Below are 24,771 nucleotides of genomic sequence, written 5' to 3' on the forward strand. Positions count from 1 at the left end.
TGGCTCAAAATGTCAACAGTGCTGCTCCAAGTATCTGCTGGAATTCCTTCGGTTTCTACTTAGCCCCCAGCTGCTTCTCAGTTCCAGTACTCTCTCTAGCACTGATACAATAATGCATTAGCGAAACGAAGGGAAAGTTTGTTCAGCCAGGTGCTGGTTCGGTATGTATGAGTTTATATGCATGGGGACGCGCCTTGGACTAACTGTGCCATTTGGCAGATTCATGGGCAGGCCTGCATGGTCTCATTTTTTATCTACCAGGAACATGGCAGGGTGGGAAAAGCCAGGCTGATGAAGAACCTTATCCCCATACACTTCTGAGCGAATGGGTTGGAGTCACTCTCGCTCTTAGGGAATTTGCTTTGATTTTAAGCATGGTGATCTTCGTAGCTCTGTAGACATGTTTGCAACCACCAGTAACCAAAAGAACATATACCTACCACGCCCCCACAGCGCCAGTGTGAAAGACTAGCCTTGTACGATAAGGTGAACAAGTGATCGATTAATAATGATTTAAAGGGAAGTTTATACATCTTTTGGTTTTCAAATAAAATCATAGCACATGTATTTGCTTTTGATAAGCTTGCTTGTTTAAAAAAAGGAATTCACTAGCTAACCAGGAACTGCACGCTGTAGCCGTCTCCAAGCGAGCTGTGCTGCACTGCTGATGAATACTTAATGGTTACTCCCAAGCTTATAAAGTGCTTTTATGGACAACATGCCTAGCATCTGTGGTGCTCTGTACTTTATTTCCTGGGAAACTTGGGGGTGAGGATATGGAAGAGGAATGTCAAAAGTTGGACATGTCTGGAGAAGTATGGTATGCATGGAATTTCATATACCATGTGTGCTGTGGCAAAAAAAGAAAAAAGAAAGAAGAAAAAAAGAATTGAGGGTTGTGGTTTTAATACAGAACAAAGAAGGCCTGAAGTAATACCAGCTGTCAGTGCAAGAACCAGGGACATGGAGTGGTCCAGTATTGAGTTCTGGTCTTTCAGCCAAGCTGCCGAACACTCATAAGCCAGGATACTTAACCACGTAACCTGGCAGGGGGGCGCGTTGCCTCACCCTCAATGCCAATCACAAGCTCAGGTTGTTTTACCTGCACTTCTGACCAACCAGTTATAACTTGGGGGCTCCCAGCACTGTCTTTCGTTCAGTTCAATTCATTTGCTGGAGTGGCTCCCAGAACTCACAAGAAGTTTTTTTGTCTTGTTTTGTTTAAAGAAGGCATTATAAATAAGCCAGCAAGTATGAAAATATCTAAATAGCATAAATAGGAAATTAAACATTGGAGGACAAGTAGGGTTGGCTGGAAGGAGGTGGAGCTGCACATAAGAAATACAGGTAGCCTGGTGTGGTGGCGCACGCCTGTGATCTCAGCACTCAGAGGCTGAGGTAGGAGGATCATAAGTTTCAGTCAAAATTAGGCAACTTAGTGACTTAGCAAAACTCTGTCTTAAAACAAAAATTTAAAGAGTACAGGAGAGATTCTTTTACCTTAACAACGGCCCTGGAATCTGGCTGCAATGGTCTCTAATTTTAAAAAGGCAAACATGGAGTCAAGTGCCCCGAGAAAAAGGATGAGTCCTAAGCAAGAGCTGACTGAAGAGCAGAAACAGGAAATCCAGGAAGCTTTTGATCTCTTTGATGCAGATGGGACAGGGACCATCGATATAAAGGAACTAAAGGTGGCAATGAGAGCCCTGGGCTTTGAGCCCAAGAAAGAAGAAATCGAGAAAATGATGAGCAAAATTGATGAGGGGACAGGCAAAATGAAATTCAATGATGTTCTCACCTTGATGACTCAGAAAATGTCTGAGAAAGATACCAAGGAAGAAATCCTGAAAGTTTTCAAGTTCTTCGATGATGATGAAACTGGGATAATATTGTTCAGAAATCTGAGGCACATGGTCAAGGAGCTGGGCGAGAACCTGACCGATGAGGAGTTTTAGGAGCTGATCGATGCAGCCATCTGAGATGGAGACAGTGAGGTCAATGAGCAGGAGTTCCTGCGTATCATGAAAAAGACCGGCCTCTATTGAGACCCATGTCTTGTGTCCTGCTGCAAGCACATGTGACTAGAGTAGTCCCCGCTGTCCAGTGAAATCCAGCGCCGCATTTCCCTGTAGAACTTCAGCCATGGCCTTGAATCTGATTTGGACTTCTGGAAGTGTTTTTCGATATTAAAGTTCTTTGCAAAATGGAAAAAAAAAAATAATAAAGTGCAGGAGAGATACCTCAGCGCAAAGATCTTGGATTCATTCTCTAGTACTAAAGAAGAGAGGAGAGAGGAACGAAGTGGAACCTAATAAAAATAGTAGACAAAGAAGGCAATATAAGTTGTAATGTACAAAATCTTTTGGGGGGCAGGGGTGGGAGCAGTACTAGGAGTCAAATTTAGGACCTCTCACTTGCCAGGCAGGTGCTACACTGCAGAGCTATATCCCTGTCCCTCTAATGTACAAAATCTTAACTTGGTTCTTTTATCTTTTTCTCCGGGGTTAAAACTTCATACAAGCTAGGCAAGTGCTCTATCACTAAGCTTAATTTGGTACTTGATCATGTCTCACTTTGGCCATTTGCCACATGCTGTGTGTCCTCTTTTCGATACATCTCTCCATTAACAGAGAAAGCATCTTGAAGGAAGAAAGAGCTTGTCTTCTGCAACCAAGAGAGGAATGAGGTGGTAGAAGAGAGAAGGGGGACTGAAAAACAACTAAGATGTGTTATGAGGGCTGACCAGATAGCTCTGTGGACTAAAGCACCTACTTAGGAAGGCTCAACAACTGGGGTTTGATCCCCAGCATGCCATGCTGGCCCCACCCCCAGGGAGCACTGAGATGGTGACAGACTGGGCATGGTGGTGAGTGCTTGTAATCCCAGCACTTGGGAGGCTGAAAACAGGAAGATCACTATGAGTCCGATCTGTGTAGTGAGACCCTGTACTAAAATACGTTTAAAAAAATTAAGATGTGTTACGTACATGTACCAGCTCCCTGTGATGAATGTACTACTAAAAATTAAAAACTGTTTGCCCTCTGAAATTATCTCCCAAGCCCAAGAATTGATCTCATTGGCTTGGGAACTCCAATTGCACTTAATGTTATTCACTGATTGTTCCTTTGCACAAGGTTATCTTCACCCCTCCTTCCCAGCATTCTATGTAATCAAAAGTAGTTCCTAATATGTTAAAACATACGAGGCAATCACTGCGTGAACAATGACTATATTACTAGGTTCTTTCTACACACGAAGCACTGTGCTACATGTGGAGGATATAAAGACAGTTAATACATGGCCTTGCCCCCAGGGAGGCACTGATCCCATAAGGAAACACACACACACATAAACTATTAGGAGCCAGGATAATATGAGTAAAATAACACCAGCATGCAGAGGAAATGACTTAATATAGGTGAAACGCTTAGAACAATGCCTGGGGCTCCTGCTTCATGCCACATAAGTACTAGCTGTTTTTATTATTTAATCCTGTTGCAAATTAGAGGAAAGAACCAATGACACCTGAGCAGTTTTGGAGGCGTGATCTGGATCTGATCTGGCAGGCCAGGAGTGAGATGGAGAAGACATTCAAGACAGAGCAAGAGGCAGGTTGAAGCCTAGGACACCTGCAAAGCCACAGGACTACAGAATACGAAGCCTTGAAGGCCGCTGTGGGAGATGGCAAAGCGAGAGCCATGTGGAGCTAACCAGTACAAGTCTAATTTGTGACAATGTTGACACAAACTATTGGGAATGAGGCCAGACCTAGAAAACCTGAGCTGGACCCTAGGGACAGAGTCTGGACAGATACACAGACAAGTAGATACAATGATACAGGTGACAGGTGTCGAAACAGACATCTGGATGCAAAGTAACAATTATACAGTGGAGGGCAGAAAACATCTGAAGGGACAATGTATAGAGCTTACATTTGAACAGAGCCTTGTACGATGGAGAAAAACAGGGCACCCCAGTAGGGACACCATCATGCACAAAGTCTCCCAGGCATGACAGGGGGTGATGTGGAGCAGAATAATGTGGTTAAGTGCAGCATGTAAAGGGGAGAGTGCAGGAGAAATCCAGGCAGGGCTTGCTGGTCCATGCCAAGGAGGTTGAATTTAATGGATCAACAATGAAGGATTCTACGTAGGGCAGTGACACAAACAACAGGTACAGCAGAAAATCATCTGGTGAGGAGCGAAAGTGAAGGTTGGTAGGTTCCTTAGGGGAACACTGATATGGATTAGGCCCTGGGCCATTTAGATTCAGTCAATAGGAGCAAATGAGTTGAGAAACAGTAAAGCTTATAGCTTCAGTAAATGTATCATTACCATTTATACCAGAAGTAACCAGGGTTTAAAAAGCTTGCAGGACATATTTCTGGAATGTATGAATGAATGAGTGGACAGAGAGGGAAGGAGAAAGAACAAAGTGGTAAACAAAAAACATGTGGCAAGTGGGGGAATTGAGTTTGGCTTTGGGCCAGGGAACCTGAGGTCTCTCTGGTAAGGTAGTAAGGATGCCTGCCACTGGTTTACTGATGAGTAGGGCTGTCCACCTCGAAAACCTCGCTTGAAAGCCTTGAGTTTGCAGGACTTTCATCTTTCTGCGGCTTGGAAGAGCTGGTGGTGAGCTTTGCAAAAGTGGTCTCTTCCTGGTCTCCAGCAGGGGGCAGCAAAAAGGACGGCTCAGAAAAAAGAACTTGGCCAAGAACGTGTGGTTCAAGACAAAAGTCTCTAGAAACTTCTCTCACAGGTATGGAATTCAACCACAATGCCCACTGTGGTGAAGTATTACACTGGTCCAAGAAGAAAGTGATGAACAAAAGGACATTAGAATCTCTGAATTTTGTTTCTTTTGGTTAAGAAATGGAAACCCCATTTTTATTCCAAGCAAATCTCCTAAAGTACCAAGCTTGAGTGATGTTTCATTGAAGGAATTGTAAGGAATTGTTTAAGTACATATGAGATCATAGTGAATTTTAAAAAATGCTTTCTTGGGCTGGTGAGATGGCTCAGTGGTCTAAAGCACCTACTTAGAACAAGCTAAGCAAAAGCACAGGGACCGCGGTTCAATCCCTAGCACCACATGCCAGCCAGCCCCGCCCCCTGGTGGGCTGAACTGGCCACACACTAAAATAAATAAATAAATAAATAAAAAGTTAAAAAAAAAAATGCTTTCTTTTTCCCTTTGAGTGCTGGACATAGAACCCAGGGCCTTGTAGATACTAGTGCTCTACCACTGAGCTCCATCCCCAGACCCCCAAATGATTCTTTTAATTTTTTAAAGAAAAGTCTTAATTGTCATTCAGTGTATGGTTCCTGCTCCTGCTCCTGCTCCTGGAAGACGACATACACTCTTGAGCAAATAACTCATTCTTGTTTGGAAGGAAGGGGAGATGTCTGTTTTATTTCTTCATATATAAAATGAAAGAATTTAATTAAACAACTTTGAACTAACTATGAGGGCTGAGGTTTATGATAAGGCTGTGATTAGGGACACATTTTTTTAAAAAAGAAAATATCTTAATAAGTACTTCTTTGTTGCCTGTCTGAGCCTTTCTTAGTAACCTGATGAGTTATACTTTTCCTGGAGAGAAAATCTTGGAAATGACCCATTTCCCCAACAGGACAGCATTTCCTGTAATTCACATGTGGCAGAGTTAAAAACGACCATTTAAACCTAACTCAGCTAGGCCAGAGAGAAGATAATAAAGTATTTATTTTTCTGATTAAAGCCAAGCAGACTCAAAATAGACCACAGAAAACCCACTGGCCGTGAGCTGGCACACAAATAGACACCTACTCACAAGCAAAAAAGTGGAAAAGGTGCTGTCTCTGCCACCACAGGGCCTGAGCTGGAGACCCGTAGCTCAAATTCCCCATATTTCTTTAGGAACGAAGGATCCCTTTAGCTCGAAGAGTACGATGACCGTGAAAGGGAGCTACTTCTAACTGGAAACAGGTAGGACACTGGTCTGACAATCAGCCTGTCACAATGAGGCCCTCCTACTCAAATCCCACAGTCTGGTCAGACCAGGCTCTGACGCCTCCTGCCTCCATAAAGCTCCCCCAGTCTGTGTCACTGATGCAAGGGAGCCGAGCTGGGGGCTGTGCTCTGGGCCTGAGGCACTTAACCAATCAGGAAGGTTGCCTAGAACAAAGAGCAACCAGCCAGGATCTGGATGTGTGCTTTATCATTAGATGGTGGCAAGATGTCTTCGTGGGAAAGTGGGGTTGAAAGCTGTCTGATAAGTAACCTGGAAAGGAACGTGAGGGAACTTGGCAGAAAGAGAGAAGTTTCTGCACCTTATTAAGGGCATTTCTATAGGTATGGCAGTTATTCCAAACGTGCTGAAATGAACACTTAAGAACTGTACTTTATCTTATTAAATTCATCTCAATTTTTTAAAAAAAAATTTTTTTCCTCCATCTAGGGATAGGTAATTGAGACTATCAGAGGCTGCCTACCTCTTGGGTGTGTCCACCTACCCACAAAGCCTCTTCCCCCCTGCACCCCATCTTTCTCTGCTATTGGTTCCTGTCTCCAGGAATGACACTGTCACATCTACCGCTTTCTAGGCTTCTGTTCCCATACCTCTCCCTTTCTTGGTCACTATTATCTAGACAGCCCCTAAACCTCCTCTCATCTCTACCCCATCGGTGGCAGCCAGAGTCTGGATCCAAGTTGATCCACTTGTCCAGCGGCTTCCTTTCCATCTGTCCTTCAGGAAAACCTAAAGCCTCTGTTTGAACAACCTTCTGCAGTTCTTAATCACCCTGAAGATAAAGACCAAACCCCTTAATAGGAGGAGGGGTCCACTCCCTGCGTGCACCAAGCAAGTGTGCTGCAGCTGCTGCGGTGGCCTCATGCACCCTCCTATCACGGCTCCCCACCCCATGTGCATACCTGCCCACCCGGTAAGCCTTCTCTAGGGCTCTGACGAAGCCTCACCTATGCTGATCTAGGTGTCCTCTTCTGCCCTCTGCCCCCTTCCTGCTCTTACACTGATACAGGGTTTACACACTTACAAGACCGTTTACTATGACAGGGCCAGGCTCCAGGTGCAAGCATTTTACATGTGTCATCTCACATAAAAGCAGTTATTCTGCATTGTAATGACTGGGTTTCCATTTTTGTCTCCTGGGTAAACCACAAGTAGGAACTATTTGGTTCAGCTTTTCTCTTAGTACCTATTCAGGCACTAGGAGAACATACGCAACTAGCTTAACACATACTTGCTGAGTAAATGCATACAAAATAAATTAAGGCAAAAGTGAATCACCTGGGATGCTGAGGTTTTGGCCTGGCTTGATTTGGCAAAACTCAGCTGTATCCAAAGTGCTTCCTTGGGATAAACCACTCAGATGTCTCAACTGCCTTAATCTCTTCACTATACCAGTTTAGAGCCTTTCTCAAACCTGGCATTGTCTAGCTTCTTACACATAATCTTATTTAATCTCCACAACAGCTGTGAAGGAGAGCGTCATCATGATCACCCCCAATTTTACACACAAGAAAACTGAGGGTCTGAGAGGCTGAGTTGCAGGAACCAGAGCCACTAAACAGAAAGCTGTCCTAACACCAAATCCCCATTGTCTCTTAGCACGCCACTTCCCCGAGTGACAAAAACGGGTAACTTTCTTCCTGTTTCAAGACAATGTTTTTTGAGTCAGTATGTCTCCTTCTCATAGAAGGTGGTGGCTACAGTTGGAAGGTGTCCCCCAGACCTCATGTGCTGGGATCTTAACTCTCAAATTGATGCATGGACAGTATTTGGGCCCTTGAAAGGCACCTGGGATTAGATAAGGTCTCAGGATGGGCTTCCCTGTACCGGTCTCCTGGCTTTATAAGCGGCTGAAGAATGACCTGGGCTGACACATGCTTGCTTGGTAATCACGGATGCCCCTCCAGGGTGCTGAGTGGATGCCAGTGTCAGGCTCTTGGCCATCCCAGCCTAGGAACCACCAACTGAATGAACTTCTACTCTTTATGAATTCCTCAGTCTCAGGTATTTTACTCTCACAACGTAAGACAGACCAAAATGGAAACCAAGACTTAAATGACTCTGGCCTTGCTGCAGCTGCTTTAAAAATGAGGACAGGAGGCAGAGGTGGGAGTCAGCATCGCCAGAGAGTGAGCCAAAGACAGAGCCGCCACCGATGGGACAGCTGGCCCTTCCTCTTTACTCCAACACTTGACCCCTGAGCTACACTTCTACCTGTTTAAATCTATCCCATAATACTCAAGCATCCATTATTGATACACACGGCTGGTTTTTTGTTTTTGATGGTGCAGAGGGTGAGACACAGTGCCTCCTGCATGTTAGGCAAGTGCTCTACAGCTGAACACCACCTCCAGCCCTGGATTCTTCTGGGAGAGAGGGCAGTCCTGGGAACTGAGCCCAGGGCCTTTACAATGAGCTGTGTCTCCAGCCCCTTTTAGATAAATAAATATGTGTGTGTGTGTGTGTGTGTGTGTGTGTGTGTGTTGGGCAATTTTGAGACTAATTCTTGCTAAAGTTTCCAGGCTTTCTGAAAACTTGCGATGCTCCTGCCTCAGCCTCTCAGAGCACTGGAATTACAGGCAGGTACCACAGCCCTGGATATTTTTATTTACAGTAAAACATAAAGTGGGCTTTAAAAAGGGTTAAGGACTTGGTAGTCCATCCCCTCCTTTCAGTATTCAGTTTCTCCTATTCGCGTCTCAGCCAGGAACCATCTCTGGAAGCCAGTGACTGTTTCCTTTTCATTTTGCATGCGTCCCACTCTGAAGAAAAGGCTCCATGCCCTCCTGGGGACTAGGGTACTTGCTTTTGATGTTCTTAGACAATTCTAAACAAAGGCTCCAAATATAGCTCAAAACTCTGGCACAGAACAATGTGACAGGCAGAAGGAGGCTAGGGCAAGGTGGCGCTCATCAGAAAGTACGGGCTCTGCAGCCAGGACTCATCCCATCTGATCATGGTGCAGGATTTCTCATTCGAAGCTGCTCCTAGGTCTCCAGGGTCATGCAGCCTGGATTTCAGTGAGGAAAACCATGCAAGGTTATGTTCTTATATAAAATCTCTCCAACATTATTCTTGGCTCTGTTGACATTACTTTGGCTTTAGAAAGTCAATAAATAAAGATAGCAGAAGGTCCCCTAACATCCATGCTGGACTAAAGGGTTTGGCCTTTACCAAGCCAAAGGGAATATTTAGTCCAAGGAGATACAGCTTGCTGGATACCTGACACTTTCACATGATTTTTCCTTGGGAGGCCAGCAGTGCCCAGGGAAGCTTTGCTACATGAGAAGCAATGTTGCTAAGCTACCAGAATAGAAGACACTATGGCAAAGGAACAGCCAGGGACTCCAGGGGAAACCACATACACACACAGGAGAGAGAGAGAGGGAGGGAGGGGGAGAGGGAGAGGGAGAGGGAGAGAGAGAAACGCCAATGGCAAAATGACTCTAAAGACTCCAAAGGGACGTTGTAAGCTCCTCAAAGTTTCAGTTCCAGCAGGTATATAGAAGAGCCCTTTCCAATAACCCTGAAATGATATGACATAGAAAGGATATGAAAATAACTGTTCTTAGGCTGAGGAAGTAGCTCTGTGGTATAGTACTTACCCAATATGCACAGGCCCTGGGTTTTATCCCCAGTACTCCAAAAAGCTGAAAGAAAGAAAGAAAGGAAGAAAGGAAGGAAGGAAGGAAGGAAGGAAGGAAGGAAGGAAGGAAGGAAGAAAGAAAGAAAGAAAGAAAGAAAGAAAGAAAGAAAGAAAGAAAGAGCTCCTATCGTTACGATGGGTGCTTTGAGTCCTGACATAAACCACAAAGAGAAATGCCTCGACTTCATTCTATTACTTATTCTGACAGATTTGCTCTGCAATCTGTAGAGCTCAATAAATACACCTGAGCTGAGTGGCCAGTGCTCTGCCAGAGAGGGGCCTCCGTGAAGAAGGGCTAGAAGGGGTGTGAGGTTGGGGTGTGGGTAAGAAAGCTGTGTGGAAACAGGGCAGTGTCTGAGGTGATGAGTGTGATCCTGGAAGTGGCCGTGCATATGCTCCTGTCACCCAAGCCTACAGGGGTGTGTACACCACCTATTTGGAGACTGTCCAAGTCCCAGGCATTTTCACTCCTTTGTTTGTTTCACTAAAGCCCTGCAGCTTCCTTTTCCCATGTGAAGAGGCCAACAGAAGAATCCATTTTATTTGTCAGAACTAGCCATAAGGTAAACAAATACAAAGCAAGAAAATGTGCACTAGCCAATTAAACAGGAATGCAAACTCTGGCAGCTCCATGACCTGCTTTTTCCATTCACACAATGAGAGGGAACCACCCTTACTGACAGGGCCCCTATGGCTCCTGGGGTAGGGGGAGAAAAAAGGCTTTCCACATGTTTCTACAAACCTGCACCACCTCTTTTCTCAAAAAAAGGGAAAAGTTTCTTCTCACCTAGTTCTCATTTGATGGAAAGGAAATAGAGTGGAAAGAACTGATTCACAGAGGGTAGGATTTAAGCCTCTGCTCTGTGACAAGACACTAGCTATGACATTCTGAGCAGGCACACACAAGCTTCCACTCCCTCCCATTCACAAGTCAGAGATATCTGCACCTATTGTGGTTTAGATCTAAGATGTTCCCCCCTAGGTCTCATGTGTTTGGAAGGTGACTGGATTTGGGGGGTACAATACTCACTCGTTCTTGAGTTTGGTACCTAAATGTGCTATTAGAATGTGGGGCCTTGTTGGAGGTAGGTTGCTTAAGGTGGGACCTGGAAGGACGTATTCTTGTCCTTGGCTCCTCTTTTCTTTCTGCTTTCCTGCTGCCATGGATTGAGTTCCCACTTATCCTATTTTTGCCTTGGAACCAGCCAACCATGGACCAAAACTGTCAGAAACTGTGAGCCAATACAAACTTCTCCTCCTTTAAAGTTGTAGATTTTGGGTGTTTTTTTTCCCAATGATGAGAAAATGGAGTAAGACAACAATCATAAGGTAGGTAATTGAGATCACTAGAGGGGGGACATTTGTGGCCAGAAAGCATGTGGCCCGCAGCATGTGATTGGTGAATGAACCCTTCAACTTGGGCTCATACCTTACTTATGGGATGAGGGGAAGGAGCCCTAGTAAGTGTATAAAAGAGCCAAAGGGGGCCGGGGAGATGGCTCAGTAGGATAAGCGCTTGACTGGCAAACTCAAGGATCTTGAGTTCAATCCCTAGTTCCACAAAAAAAAAAAAAAAGAGCCAAAGTCTGGGCTTAAGAAACTTTAAATGCAATAAACAAGATAATCTAGATCCTACAGTGTAACTGAAGGCAGTTCAGAAAGATTAAAATACAAAAACATCAAGAATGCTATACAGTATTCTTTGGCCTTCAGAAAACTTGTTACAATCAGTTGCAATGGATAAAACACAGTTGGGAGGATTTCTAGACACAATGAAACACACATAAACACTGGCAGATCCACTTGAAATTTCAGACTCAGAAAAACAAAAATGAGAAAGTTGGGAGTTTTTCTAAGTCTTACAACACAAGAGAAAAAGCATTATAGCCTTGTGGTTAATGGATTGATTCTGGTCAGGAAACTGGTTTGACTCTCAGCTCTACCACCTGCCTGCTAGGTGACCTCTGGCTTCTCAGAAGGATTAAATGAGAACATAAGAGAGCATTAAGCCCAGTTGCTATCCATGGTGAAGGCTTCCTAAGCAATGAAGTTATTGTTTAGCAGCACACTGAGACTTTCTGAGCCCAGATGCCTGTAGTGATTCCACAGCTCAAGGCAAAAAGAGACTGAGGAAGGTGGAGATGAAAGAGAAAAACAGATTAATCCTTGGGAGTACAAAACGAGGGTGGGGCCTGGGGTTTCAAGTTTAAGGCCAGGAATGTTTCAGAGTTCAGTGAGGAGCAAGGCAGCAGAATGCTTTGTCTTTGCTTCCCCCACATATGCCATAAAAAATGCACTCTCCCTAAGAGCATGCAGGAGCACAGCCAAGCTATGATCCCCTCACTAAGCTAAATGCCCCAAACTCAAACTTAGGAAGACATTAAATTCAAGAGAACAAAAGTCAACACCTCATGTATAAAGTATCTTAATTAAACAGTATCAAACCTGCTGATGGGAACTCAGCATCTAGACCTACTTATTATGAAATACACTTGATTAAGAACAAATCTTTTCAGAAGAGGAAAGAGCCCACCAACCTGAGTGCACATCAAGTGCTGGTCTCAATTATCTTTTTTTTTTTCCCTGCAAACGTTGTAAAGTACCAGCAGGTGGGAGATAATTAGAGTTTTCATACAACTGGTTTTATATGCCTCAGTTGGAACCTTTTTGTCCTGCAAAGCTTTTCTCTCTCCAATCCAAAGATGCATCACCCATAAAGGAAGAGTGTTTTCCAAAGGATGTTTTTTTCTGCTTACATTTGGGGATTGATGACTTCAGGCAGATAAAGGTGAAGGGGGTAATTTATGAAAAAGACTAATTCTCTGTCTTCGTGTTTACATCCTATAAGGGAGTGAGTTTGGTTTGGGATTCTCCTTCCATCCTAGGAGAGCAATGTAATCCATGCTCCCATTTTATAAGATTTATAGAGCAACATGAGGCCCGTGGGACTGGTGCTTACATGCCCTTTCCTGTGGGCCCTCCCTTTGCAAGAAGTGCTGACTTGGAAAGTTTATAATTTTTTCCCTTATAAATCTCTTTAACAGTAGTCATCTGATAGCTTACCATCTCACTCACACACTTGGCATCCACATAAGCCTTTTTCCAATAGAAAAACGCCACCCTTTCCTTCTTGGGCCATTTTTAACAGACCAGGTCTCTCGTCGTATGTTCTGGGGTACTCAACAGAATGCTGGCATCACGAAAGCTAATGGTCACATGCTGCAGATACTAACTTGCAAAGAGACTCTGTCTACAAGGAGAACAACTGTCTTCTTTTTCAGAAAAGGGAACCAAGGCCTTGAGCAACTAACTAGGATGCTTAAACAGAGAATCCAAACCCCAATTGTTGGGCTTTTAGTTCTAGATGGATCAGAGACTGAATTTCATTTGAAAGTGACCTAAACTAAACTTGCCATGCCCAACCCATTAATTATAATTTAGGTCATTTTAACTGGACTCAGTCAGGCCTTGGGGTTGGAATTTAAGAGGGTGAGAGTTAAAGGAATGTGCGCAGGGATTATGGTTGGAAAACTGCCCACGAGTTATAGTCACTTTTATGCTCAATACTTCCCAAATCCACCCCAGTTTTCTCTCTTGCAACTGCAAGCCAGGCTTCCACCAGCCAAGCACCATGTGCCTAGGTGGCCTGGCCAGGCCCAGAGCCTTATCTCTCTCTCATTTCCACTCTGGGCACACACACAACCCCTGGCAATGTGTGTACACATCATGGACTTTGTGTGGCAGGATGGCAGCCTGGGTATGTGTGACCCAGTGCTATCCAGGAGATGCCTGTAATGTCCTTATGTGACAATGACGATGAAGAAAATGTTTCTAGGAGCACAGGAGAGTTCTGAGGCAGTGATATTCTAAATGAGACCATCATGGTGGGTATATGTCATTGTGCACGTATGTATGAGCTCTGTCGTTGGAGCAACAAACCTGAGATAATGAACTTCAAAAGAGGTAAGGCATACTTTGGCTCATACGTTAGGATTTCAGTCTATAGAGAGTCAGCTCTGTCACTTTGGGGCCCGTGGGAGGTTAAGCAAGATGGTGGGAGAGTGTGGCAGAGGAAGCTGCTCTTTTGGTGGCAGCTGGGAAGCCAAAGAGAAAAGAGACGGAGGCACAGCCCCAGAAGCCCCTTTGAGGGCTTGCTCCCTCAAGAGCAAAAGGCCTCCCATGAGGCCCTGCCCCTCAAAGCTTCTACCACTTCTCAATGCTAAGCTGGGGACCAAGCCCTTAACACATGGGACTTGGGGGTCACAGAAGATTCAAACTATAGGGCTGAGGCTGGAGCTCAGCAGTGGAGTCCTTGCCTAGCATCGTGAGGGCCTCAGTTAGATCCCTAGCTTGTGCCAATGGAATGGGCCTCGATGTAAACAGTGCACTTTAGTTAATAATAATAATAATGCGTCAACACTGGTCATGCATTTTAACAAATGTAGCACGCTATTGCCAGCTGGAAGTAATAGGTAATAGGGAAAACTAGGTTGGGGGTCATGGAGGAGGTACAGGACAACTCTATTTTCTGCTCTTTTCTGAAAATCTAAAACTGCCCTAAAAATTAAAATCTAACATTTTTTAAAATTGTATTTATTTTTTTCTAACAACATTAAAAAAAAAAAAGTCTTCAGATGTTGCCCTGTGTCCCTATTGGGCAAACCTGTTCCTGTTGCGTCACTGCTGCAGAGGGAAAGGAGCCTGCCTACACCAGCCAAGCCCCTGGCCTATAGTGATCTTCTGGCTTTCTCAAGGTCGCCACTATAGCTGAATCCAGCCACATCTCTGGACAAAGACTGGAAACGGTGAATGGAAACTGAGTGCACACGGATTGCTAAGATTCTTCCAGTGGGTCATATATGAAGCAAGGAACCCAATCTCTTAAAAAAAAAAATCCCAGGAAAGAGGCTAGACACAGGGATGGGGTCCTGTCTAGAACTTAAAGATGGCATCTTAATATCTACATTCACAGGCTTTGATAAGAACCCATTCCTTGATTTTTCCTTTATCAAGAATTAACTTTACAACCCAGTAGCCTGAGATAAGGGAGGGAAAGCAACTGGCTTCGAAGAGGCTCAGGGAAGTGTCTGCGCACAGCCCCTGCAAACATGCACATCTTGCGGGGCTAGTGGTGGCTATCCTGAAGCTCTGGCTCTTGCGTTCTGAGCCATCTGCAGAGTGTGGCAGAGACACGAGATGGCTGGAAAGACCAGACCTGCACAGACAAGCTCCCTCCAACCAGACAGCCCCATTGAGATATGACTTTCGCAAATTCACATCCATTCACAGACAGCAGAGTGCACACGGGAGCTGAGCTCAACCCAGATCCCACTCACAAATAAAAGGTCACCTTAGAGGTCTCCTAGAATCCTAGTTCTCCCTTTGCCTGTGGCCTGATTTCCTTTCCACTTATTGGTGCCCTTTATAATTCACTTGCTCTAGGGCTGGGGAGAGAGCTCAGTAGAATAAGTGCTTGCCTGGCAAGCCCAAGGTCCGGAGCTCAATCCCCGGTACTGAAAAATAAATAAATAAACAAACAAACAAATAAATAAATAAATAAAAATTCACCTGCTCTAAAGGATAGAGGAAGAAATGATGAAAAATGAGAGAGAACATGTAAATCAGGAGAAACACTCTCAAGATCGCTCCCATAACACAGCAAGGCATCAGAAAAAACAGAACTAAGTGTTCTCTAAAGCTGCTATTTTCCCAGCTCAAAAAGATCTAATCTTTCTCAAGATTATTAACGTATCTCCATGTTGTCAGTATTTTCCAAGATGGAACTTTTTTTCTGGGGGGGGTGGCATTTTGAATTAATTGTTCCTATACCTCCCAGGGTTCTTGGGGGGGAGGCTTAGTTGGTTCATGTATATACAGATCTTAGCATGGGACCTAGCATACAGGATATGCTTACCAGATGGGCTTAGTTATTATCGTTGTGTTTCAACTTCACTTTAAAATCTAAACAGCTATACTATTGAATGCCTCTCACTTTTTATCTCCTCCTAGCCCAGGAAAGTTTTTGTGCAATATATTTGTCTTCATAGAAAGAACTTTCTGGAGAAGAACCTTCTCTAGTTCAAAGTTCCCTACCAACAGGCATCTGAGCCTCTCCAGGTCTCTGGAACAATACGGACCAAGCAGGTCTGACCACATGCACACAACCATTCAACGACTCTCTCACTTCTCAGTCGCTTCATCACACATTTTCTCTCTTTTTTCCCTAATGTGTCCCATTCTAAGTCTGACTGTTTAAAATACACCTCTCAGTGAGAAATCTCTGCAGCAGATAAACACAGGATCAGTAGTGGAAACTCTAGCCTTCCCAACAATAGTGCCACTGTCACACACGTGGTGAGACTTTGTGAAAGCCAGGGATTGGCAACTTAGGGCTGCCGTGCCCAGGAAAATTATTTCCTGTGGGAGAAAGAAAACAACTTTAAGCTCCTGGCAGGTCCTAGGCAAGCCCAAGGCAGGATCAGTGGAGAATGTGAATGTTCAGACCCTGGGAAAGGGAGTTAGAGGGGAGGGGTGTTCTCATTAGAAAATGTACCAGTGGGGAAAGTCATCAGGCTGGGGATGTGTTCAGTGGTTTCTTTTTTTTTCTTTTGGCAGAACCGGGGATTGAACTCAGTCTCTTGAGCTTGCCAGGGAAGCGCTTATTCCACTGAGCCATCTCCCTGGCCCTGGATGTGTTCAGTGGTATAGTGCTTGCCTAAGCATGAAGCTCTAGGTTTGATCCCCACCACTGCCCCTCCCCCCAAGAAAAGCACTGCATTCAGGTCTGCTTTTCAACACTGCACTGAAGACAATCAATTAGCAAGACAGATCATGTAGTCAAAAGGAGAACAAGGAAACTCAATTTCTTCTTGAAAGCATCTTGCAGGGTCAGATGCATTTTTATCCCATCAGTCAGATGTAGAAAGGCAATCACTTAAATTTAATAAGAGAAGAAAAATGCTGGGCAGCCTCACTGACATCCTGCACGCTGCGCTATTACCGAAAGGAAACAGAGCAATCAGAGAGCATCGCCTATTAGCTGCCTAATGCTGCATCCCTTGATGATCAGTGGATTTCTTCCATACAGTATGCTCTTCAACTTGGTATTAAATGAATTCTTGCTTCACTCTTAGTTAGGGATGGCTTGATACTGTACACTGAAAAGTTCTCCATCTATTGAGCTGAGTGGGCAACACTTAATTTTCAAATAACCACTGCTTTCCATTTTTTTCTTCGTCTATTCATCTCTGCATCTTTGTCCCTACCTCCAATAAGCCCCAGTTCAGGATTTGTGTGTGTGTGTGTGTGTGTGTGTGTGTGTGTGTGTGTTACCAGGGATTGAACTCTGGACATTGTGCTTGCGAGGCAGGTGCTTATGCCACTGAGCTATCTCCCTACCACCACCACTACCACCACCACCCCCAGTCAGGATTTAGAGTTTCTCAACCTCAGCACTGAGGGCTAGGGCATTTCTTGGTAAGGAAGGGAGACGCTACAGCATTGAAGAATTATCTTTTTCTTTTCTTTTCTTTTCTTTTCTTTTCTTTTCTTTTCTTTTCTTTGAGACACAATCTCATTGTAGTCCAGGTTAGCCTCAAACTCATGGCAATCCTCCTGCCTCAGCCTCCCAAATGCTGGGATTACAGACATGTACCTCCAGACCCAGCACTGCAGGACATTTTAAAGCACTCTTGTCTCCTGCTCCCCAAGTGTGACAAATATTTCTGGGGCAGAATTGCTTCTAACTGAAAATCACTGTCCTAGTTCTGCCTGTTCCTCTCTCATTTCCTGTTGTCTGGAATACTTTGAAGTCTCACCTTTGCCTCCTCCGAACTCCTACTCTGCTGTCAAGAACCATTTTGTACATTATCTCCAATCTACTCTGATACCTCAGCACCCTGGCCAAACAAACAAAACAGATGGGGTGGGGGTGGGGCAGGGCTGGGATGCCTCCTGTGGTCCAGCCTCCTGACCTGCGCAAACCTTCCTTACAGTCAGGGTGCTACAGCACTGTAAGCTTCTCCCTGCCATCATTTAATAGTCTATCTGCTTGTTGCCTCAGCAAACACTGAATAGCTGGGTACATTTGGGATCCTGTAGGGCTCCCAGGGCCCTACAATCTATAGACAGAGGATAGTCAATAAACAATAATAATCATGAAAGTGACACCTATAAATAAGAGCTGTAAAGGAAACATAGGGTGCTTCTTTTTCCTAGCAGACTTCAGGTCCTTGTGGGCTCCTTTGTGGGCAAAGGCTGCTTTATTCATCATTGTATCACTAGGAAGTAGCACCTCAAAAGCAAAAGCATGAGCCAAATGGGGTGGTACGTGCCTATAATCCCACTACTCTGAGAAGCTGAGGCAGGAGAATCACAAGTTCAAACCCAGTCTGGACAACTTAGTAAACTCCTGTCTTAAAAAAAAAAAAAAAAAAAGAAGAAGAAGGGGATATGGCTGGGGCTGAAGCAAGCCCTAATACCGCCGGCCCTGCACACAAAGAACATGGCTGGGGGTGTGGCTCAGTGGCAGAGCCCAGCATGCCAGAGGCCCTAAGTGCTATTCCTGGCTCAGCAAAATGAAAGACCTCTGCACTTGCTTTTCTCCCTAGGCAGCAGTCATTTCCAGCTCTCTGTTATAAAGATGTAGACAGGGAGGTCTCTCTGAGGAAACAGTAAGCATCTAGCAGGGAGGACCTGGCCCAATTTATAAATTTTACACAGTGAATCAGAGGATTCTCTTCAAGTGATCTCTTCAAGCTAGTTTTTAACATTATGTAGCTGGTTTTTAACACTATGTAGCCAGAATGTCTATGAAGAGAGACAGCATTTATAGATAGGAAAACTGGGGTTCAAGAACCACAGGGACGGGCTGGTGAGATGGCTCAGTGGTCTAAAGCACCTACTTAGAACAAGCTTAGCAAAGCATAGGGACCACGGTTCAATCCCCCAGCACCACATGCCAGCCAGCCCCGCCCCCTGGTGGGCTGAGCTGGCGTCCCCCCCCATAAATAAATAAAATTAAAAGAAAGAACCACAGGGCCGGTGAACTGCAGCTGAGTTCCAGGACCCCCTCCACCCCCTTTTTTTTAATCTCCACAAATTAATGTCTTCTGGAACAGGGACTCAAGGTAGGGGAAAATGTCAGGAGCAAACCTCTCTTCCCAAGCTGTTGGCAAACTGTAGCTAGCATTTAGGGTCCTCCGTGGGTGGCAAAGGGGAGGTGAAAAATTTATTTACAAGCAAAATGAATCCTCTGGTTCAAGTAAAAGAAAAATGAATGGCATTAATTTTTCAAATTCTTACCACTGGGACTGGTCCTAAACTTTAGCACTTTATTAGCGAGGCCAAAAATCACTCAAAAGTTAATGCCTACATAGAAGCCAGCCAACAATATTTGCTTTTTTATTTTAAAGGAAAAAGAAAACACTGTAGTATTTAAAAGCTCAGGCTCATTCCACAGAGAAGGTAAAAAGGCCCAACCTGCTGGGCTGGAAGAATCTTCTGAGATATCAAGTGGATCAATGTGGACATTGGGAAAAACAGCTCTGCATAGTACTTTGTGTCCACTGAACCTCCCTAAGCCTCAGCATCACCATTTATAAAACATGGGGGCTTGGATGGGGATGATATCTAGGTTCCATGGAACAGCAGCACCTGGCACAGAAGTGAATACTTAATGGATGTTAGCTCCTTAGTCCGGGGAAGAATCTTGGCCAGGGAAATGAAGCTTGGGTCCAACTCCTACCTATGCTCAGACTCCATTGTGACTCCAGGGTGTCAGTTGTCCTGACCTCAGCTTCCTTGCTGGTTTCATGGTTGGTTATCTGATGCCCCCCATAACCTCATGCACTCCTGGGTAGGGATTTGGGGAGGTGAGTGGATCATGAGTTAGGCCGCTGATGAGTTTATAGCTAAATATGAGGTTGGGAGGGGAAGCCTGGTTGGAGGAGGTGGTCACTGGGGCGAGTCCCCTCGGGATCTCCGTTCCTCCCTGTCTTACTCTTGTTGCTGGGGTAAATACTCAACACCCAAAATGAAAGAACGAAAGGTTTATTTAGTTCACAGTTACTGGAGGTTTCATAGTTTAAAACAGCCTGGATTACGTAGCAAGACCTTGGAACCTTATTTGCTCAGGAGAGGTCAGCGCCTCAGGAGAGGCTGGGATGCTGCCATTGGGGGGGAATGCTGTCATTGGGGGGGGGTGCTGTGCTCGATGCCAGTTTAATGGTTTGCACCTCTCTGTCCCCGCCTCTCGAGCGCCACCCTGGTCCTCTGGCCCCGCCTCTCAAGCCACTTACTGTTCCTCAAGCCTTGTCTGCCCCATGACTTACATGAGATTTTAGGGGGACAACCAGACACAAACCATAACACTCCTTTCTCTCAAATCTTCTCCTCTCTGCTGCCATGCCATGAGTTCTTTCTCCTCTTCCGAATCACCCTGCGTTGAAGCCACTTGTTTATGGACTCAAAATTCTACAGATTGTGATTGAAAATAAACCTTCCTTATGCTTGTGGGTGTCAGGTATTATGTCTCAGCACTGAGAAAGTAACTAAGACACTGTAAAATGAAGAGTGCAGTCCCTACCACCAATAGCAGTCATGGGGGAAAGACAGCATGAAGCCTGGGGCAAATTGTAGGCATCTCAGAAATGTTAGCTAAATCTGAGTTGACTGGATTTTGTCCTGTAAACACTCGACATGACAGTTTCCCCTTCGACTTGCTGTTTTAACATGTCCCAGTGCACATCCCTCCATCTGTAAACTAGTTCCAACCTTCATAGTCACCCCCAAAATACCCTCAGGGTGTTTGTCCCAGTTGGTGAGTCAGGATAAACATAAAACCAGGGAAAATATTTCTACTGCAAGCCCATCTCTTACCAATCTTATCCATTATTTACAGCTTCCACACATACAAAGGTCAAATATCTGTATAGCCCATTCCTGATACAAAAATTAACATTAGCGCTGTTGACTAGAAACTATAAAAGTAATAATAGGGAAAAATTTTTGTTTGTTTGTGGTGTTGGGGACTGAACCCAGGGCCTTGCACATGCTAGGCATGTGCTCCACCACTGAGCTATGTCTCAGACCCATGGGGAAAAAAACTTAACATCCAGTAACAGTCTGTGATACTGTGAAGTTAAATCCAGTAGCAACCTATGATATGATGAGTACTTCCTGCAGAAGGCACCAGAACATCTTTCTGACTACTGAAAATCATGGTAAATAAGTATAGATATGCAGAGGTAGATACAAATTTCTTACAGAGAGAGGAATGGAAAAAAAAAAAAAAAAAGCACAAGCAAAGATAGTGCCTCCCTTTGTTTCCTGCCTTCCCACAAAGGGTTGAACAGAGAAGCGTTCTTAAAGGCCACTGGGTCTCCAGGATTTGCTCTCTGCCCTCCGAAACTGCCCAAAGGACAAGTGAGGGAAGAAATGAAAGCTCACAAGACGCAAGTACCACCATGCCCCTTCCCATCACTCTGACAATGTACTACCCAAAGTATCTTAACACAATGGACAATGACAACAATAATAGTGACAAAAGCAACTAACAGCTATTAAGTGCCTTCTTCCATTCGGGTACAAGTTTGTAAATGCATTAACTCATTTAGTGTCCAGGACAAATCTTGGAGGTGTTCTTATTTTCATTTTCTAGATGGAACACTGAGGTTCACAGAAGCTAAAGAACCTCCTAGACGGGCTGGTGGTGCAGTTGAGTGGTAGAATACTTGCCTAGCATGTACAAGACCCTGGGTTCACAACCATAAGTACCCCTTACTCTGCCAAATAAAAGGAACTTGCCCAAAGTTGTACCACTTTTAAGAGGCCCAGCAGGATGTGAACCTAGGCTGTTGAACTCCACAGCCAAACCAGCCTGACATCTATCTGAAAGATTAGAATAACTCCCTCCTGGAGTCACCCCCTTTCATATCTCCAACAGTTTCCTACTAGTACCCATGTCCCTTTGTTTAGGGGGAAAAAGTCAGTATAGCCTGCAGACAAGAAAGAGTTAAGGCTACACGTACAAACTCACAACTCCACTTTTTCTCAGTTCTGTGGGCTGAAGTCAGACTTGTAGCATTAACATTAATGTACATTTTTGGGGAGGTGATTCATGTAGCATTCCTGCCAAGAATTTTAATAATTAGACTGAATTAGATCAAACTCTGTCCATACATGTCTGACAACATCTGCTAATCTGATTTGAGTCCTGGAAGCCCTGCCCAGCCTGGGAAGAGCAGGCCGGACCTCGGGAACTCTCTGGCACTGGGTAGGGCCCTAGGCAGAGAAAGGCTCCTGCCAGATTCCGTCTGGTTAACACTCCCGCCTTCTTTCAAGCTAACATCATTCTGGTTTTATCCTAGGCCATCACCATGAGGGACAATAGGAAGGGGCACAGGAAGGGCAAAGGCTCATAAAAGAAAAACTTTTCCCAAGAGTCCCTTTTCTAATCCAAGATGCAGCTATAATGTGTTTCTAATGCGATCATTTTAGGCCTTTCTCCCTACTCTCACACCACCCACTCCTATTAGGGGGAAAATCCAACTCTTTGGTCCTCCATGATCTACACTTTGGCAAAGTCCTTTGAAGTATTTGTTCCCCACCTTCCTCTCAGTGGATCACACACAAAGAAAGAAACACACACACACACACACACACACACACACACACAATTTCTACCCTCATTCACACAACATTATGAATGTAATACAAAATCCCTAAGTACACAGACAATGTATCAAGTATTTCCTAAAGGGCTATGTTGTTCAAACCACAGAAACCATATTAAAAGTTTAAAGAATGGGGCTGAGAATTTAGCTGAGCGGTACAGCACTTACCTAGCACACAAGAGGCTATGAGTTCCATTCCCAGCCTCACTGGGGAAAAAAATTAAAAGAAAAATATTTTCAATTCACTACTAAATGTTTCTGGACAAGTAGCTCAACTTTCTTCAGCTTCAGCTCCATCAAAAGTAATGATGAAAATATGCTCAGCGTTGTGGTAAGGATCACACAGGAAAGTATTTCCTGGAGTGCTATACACATTAATTGTTGTTATTACAGCTACCTTAAGAGGATAGATCATCCTTAGAGACCAATGGCATCCTTCCCCTCGGTCTATAAATATTTTGCAGATACCTGTCTTTCCTTCCCATAGGCGTAAAAGCAGTAGGAAATAAACATCAATAATCCCCTAGCACTAGTAATCATACCAAAAGCCAAAATCTACTTAACGAAGACAGTCCCACCATGATTTCTAAGTAATACATAAACTGTTTTCTTGAATAGCTATTTGGCTAAAATGAATACCTTGCTTTAAAAACACACAGTTATGGCCCACAAGTTCTAGAGGGAGTTAGCCTGGTTTCCAAGAGAATTTAACAATGCAAAGAAATTGTTCTCAACTTGATTTTGGTTTTATGTGTTTGCTTATTTAAGACAAAGTCTTACTATGTAGCCCACACTGGCCTCGAACTCATGGTGGTCCTCTTGCCTCTGCCTCCCAAGCACTGGCATGACAGGCATGTGCCACATGCCCAGTTGTTCTTAATTTGAAAAGCTGGAGCTCATCTATTCTCTCCTCTCCCACCTCATCTTGCTCCTGTCCTTCCAGCCTCTGACTCCCAAAGATTTGGCAAATTACTATAAATTTAAGTGCTTGTTTCTGTCTGTATTGTTTTAGGATTGAGAACAAATGTCTAAATATTGCTTGACAGCTGAACAAAAGACCACCCCCATCAATTATGGTAATAGAGACAATAATACAAGCTCTGATGAAGTGAATGAGTGAGTTGTAACTATATTATGAAGAGTCAGTTAAGGAGAAAAGAGAGAAAGCGTCTGTCTTCAAGAATTAATTATAATCAGACCAATCTGCAGTACTTGCCATTGGCAGCCTTCTGTGGAGAAAGAAACACTAACCCTGGAGGAGGTCATTAAGACCACTGATGACAGGACCCTCTCTTTATAGCCAATCAGATCATACCTAAAATATAACCTGGAGTCCAGAGTATATCTAACGTGAGCCTTTCCCACAGTTCATTCCATATAGTGTTTATAGGAGTTTCTTAATGGCTACAGGGATTTCCAGTGTTTCTAGGAGGAGGAAACACAATGCAGTGTTTCATCTGCATTGCAGATGAGCTCTGGGGACTCCAGAGTCAACATGATTCCCCAGCTCTTGTCCTCTGTGGACTGCTCAGTCCTGCGATATGGCATTGCTTGTGGGGGCATCTTGGACCTTGATTAGTTCTTTTTTGCAGAAGTCAGTTCTGTGGTAATCTCAAATTGACAATGGTTAGTCTTTATAGACATTTTTGCCCTTCATAAATGGCCATAAACTATATTGGGTAGAAGGGGGAATGTAGGTAGGTTGTTTATACTGGTTTTGTACTTGAACTGTATGTAGGGTCCACGCTGACACTCATGACACTAGACTCTATTTAGCCTGGTGCACCAAGCCCAGTACTTGACCTGTCCCTACCTGTGTGTTTGCTATAAATACCCACAGTCCCAATTCAAAGGCTTGGACTGGGGAGATGGCTCAGTAGAATAAGCACTTGCCTGGCAAGCGCAAGGGCTTGAGTTCAATCCTTTGCCCCCCAAAACCACAAACAAACAACCAACAACAACAACAACAACAACAAAAAACCAGTCTCCTGGGGCCAGGGAGATAGCTCAGTAGAATAAGCACTTGTCTGGCAGGCACAAGGGCCTGAGTTCAATCCTCGGTTCCGCCAAAAAAAACAAAACAAAACAAAACAAAAAAACAGTCTCCTATTCAAAGGCATTCCTACTTTTGTACCTAAAGATATTGATTTTTATAGTATCAAGATTCTGAAAAAGAAATTTTTTTGGGGTGCCAGGCATTTCTAAAAGTTATTTCACTGGTACATTTTAGATATACATAAAAAGCACAGTCATCATAGGGAACTTATGCCCGTACATATTTTGATTTTCTTTATCCCCCAATCCTTTCCCTTCGTTTTAGCCTCACTTTCCCTCCTCATTCACAAAAGTTGTTTCCATTTTTTCTCTCAATTCTCTTTTTCCTTTTCCCTTCCTTCCTATTCCCCTCCCACTTACTCCCCTTCCCATTTGAACATTTCTCC

General features: G+C 44.2%; 1 protein-coding gene and 1 pseudogene across 1 annotated transcript in view; one reads left to right on the forward strand and one right to left on the reverse strand.

Annotated features, from left to right (window-relative positions):
• The window catches only part of Nxn (nucleoredoxin), a 158,001-nt gene that overhangs the window by 61,635 nt on the left and 71,595 nt on the right, over window positions 1-24,771 (reverse strand). The gene's annotated exons all lie outside the window — the stretch shown is intronic.
• LOC101583278 lies at window positions 1,530-1,955 on the forward strand (annotated as a pseudogene).

This window comes from Octodon degus, unplaced genomic scaffold, assembly GCF_000260255.1.
Source record: "Octodon degus isolate 3935 unplaced genomic scaffold, OctDeg1.0 scaffold00072, whole genome shotgun sequence".
NCBI lineage: Eukaryota > Metazoa > Chordata > Mammalia > Rodentia > Octodontidae > Octodon > Octodon degus.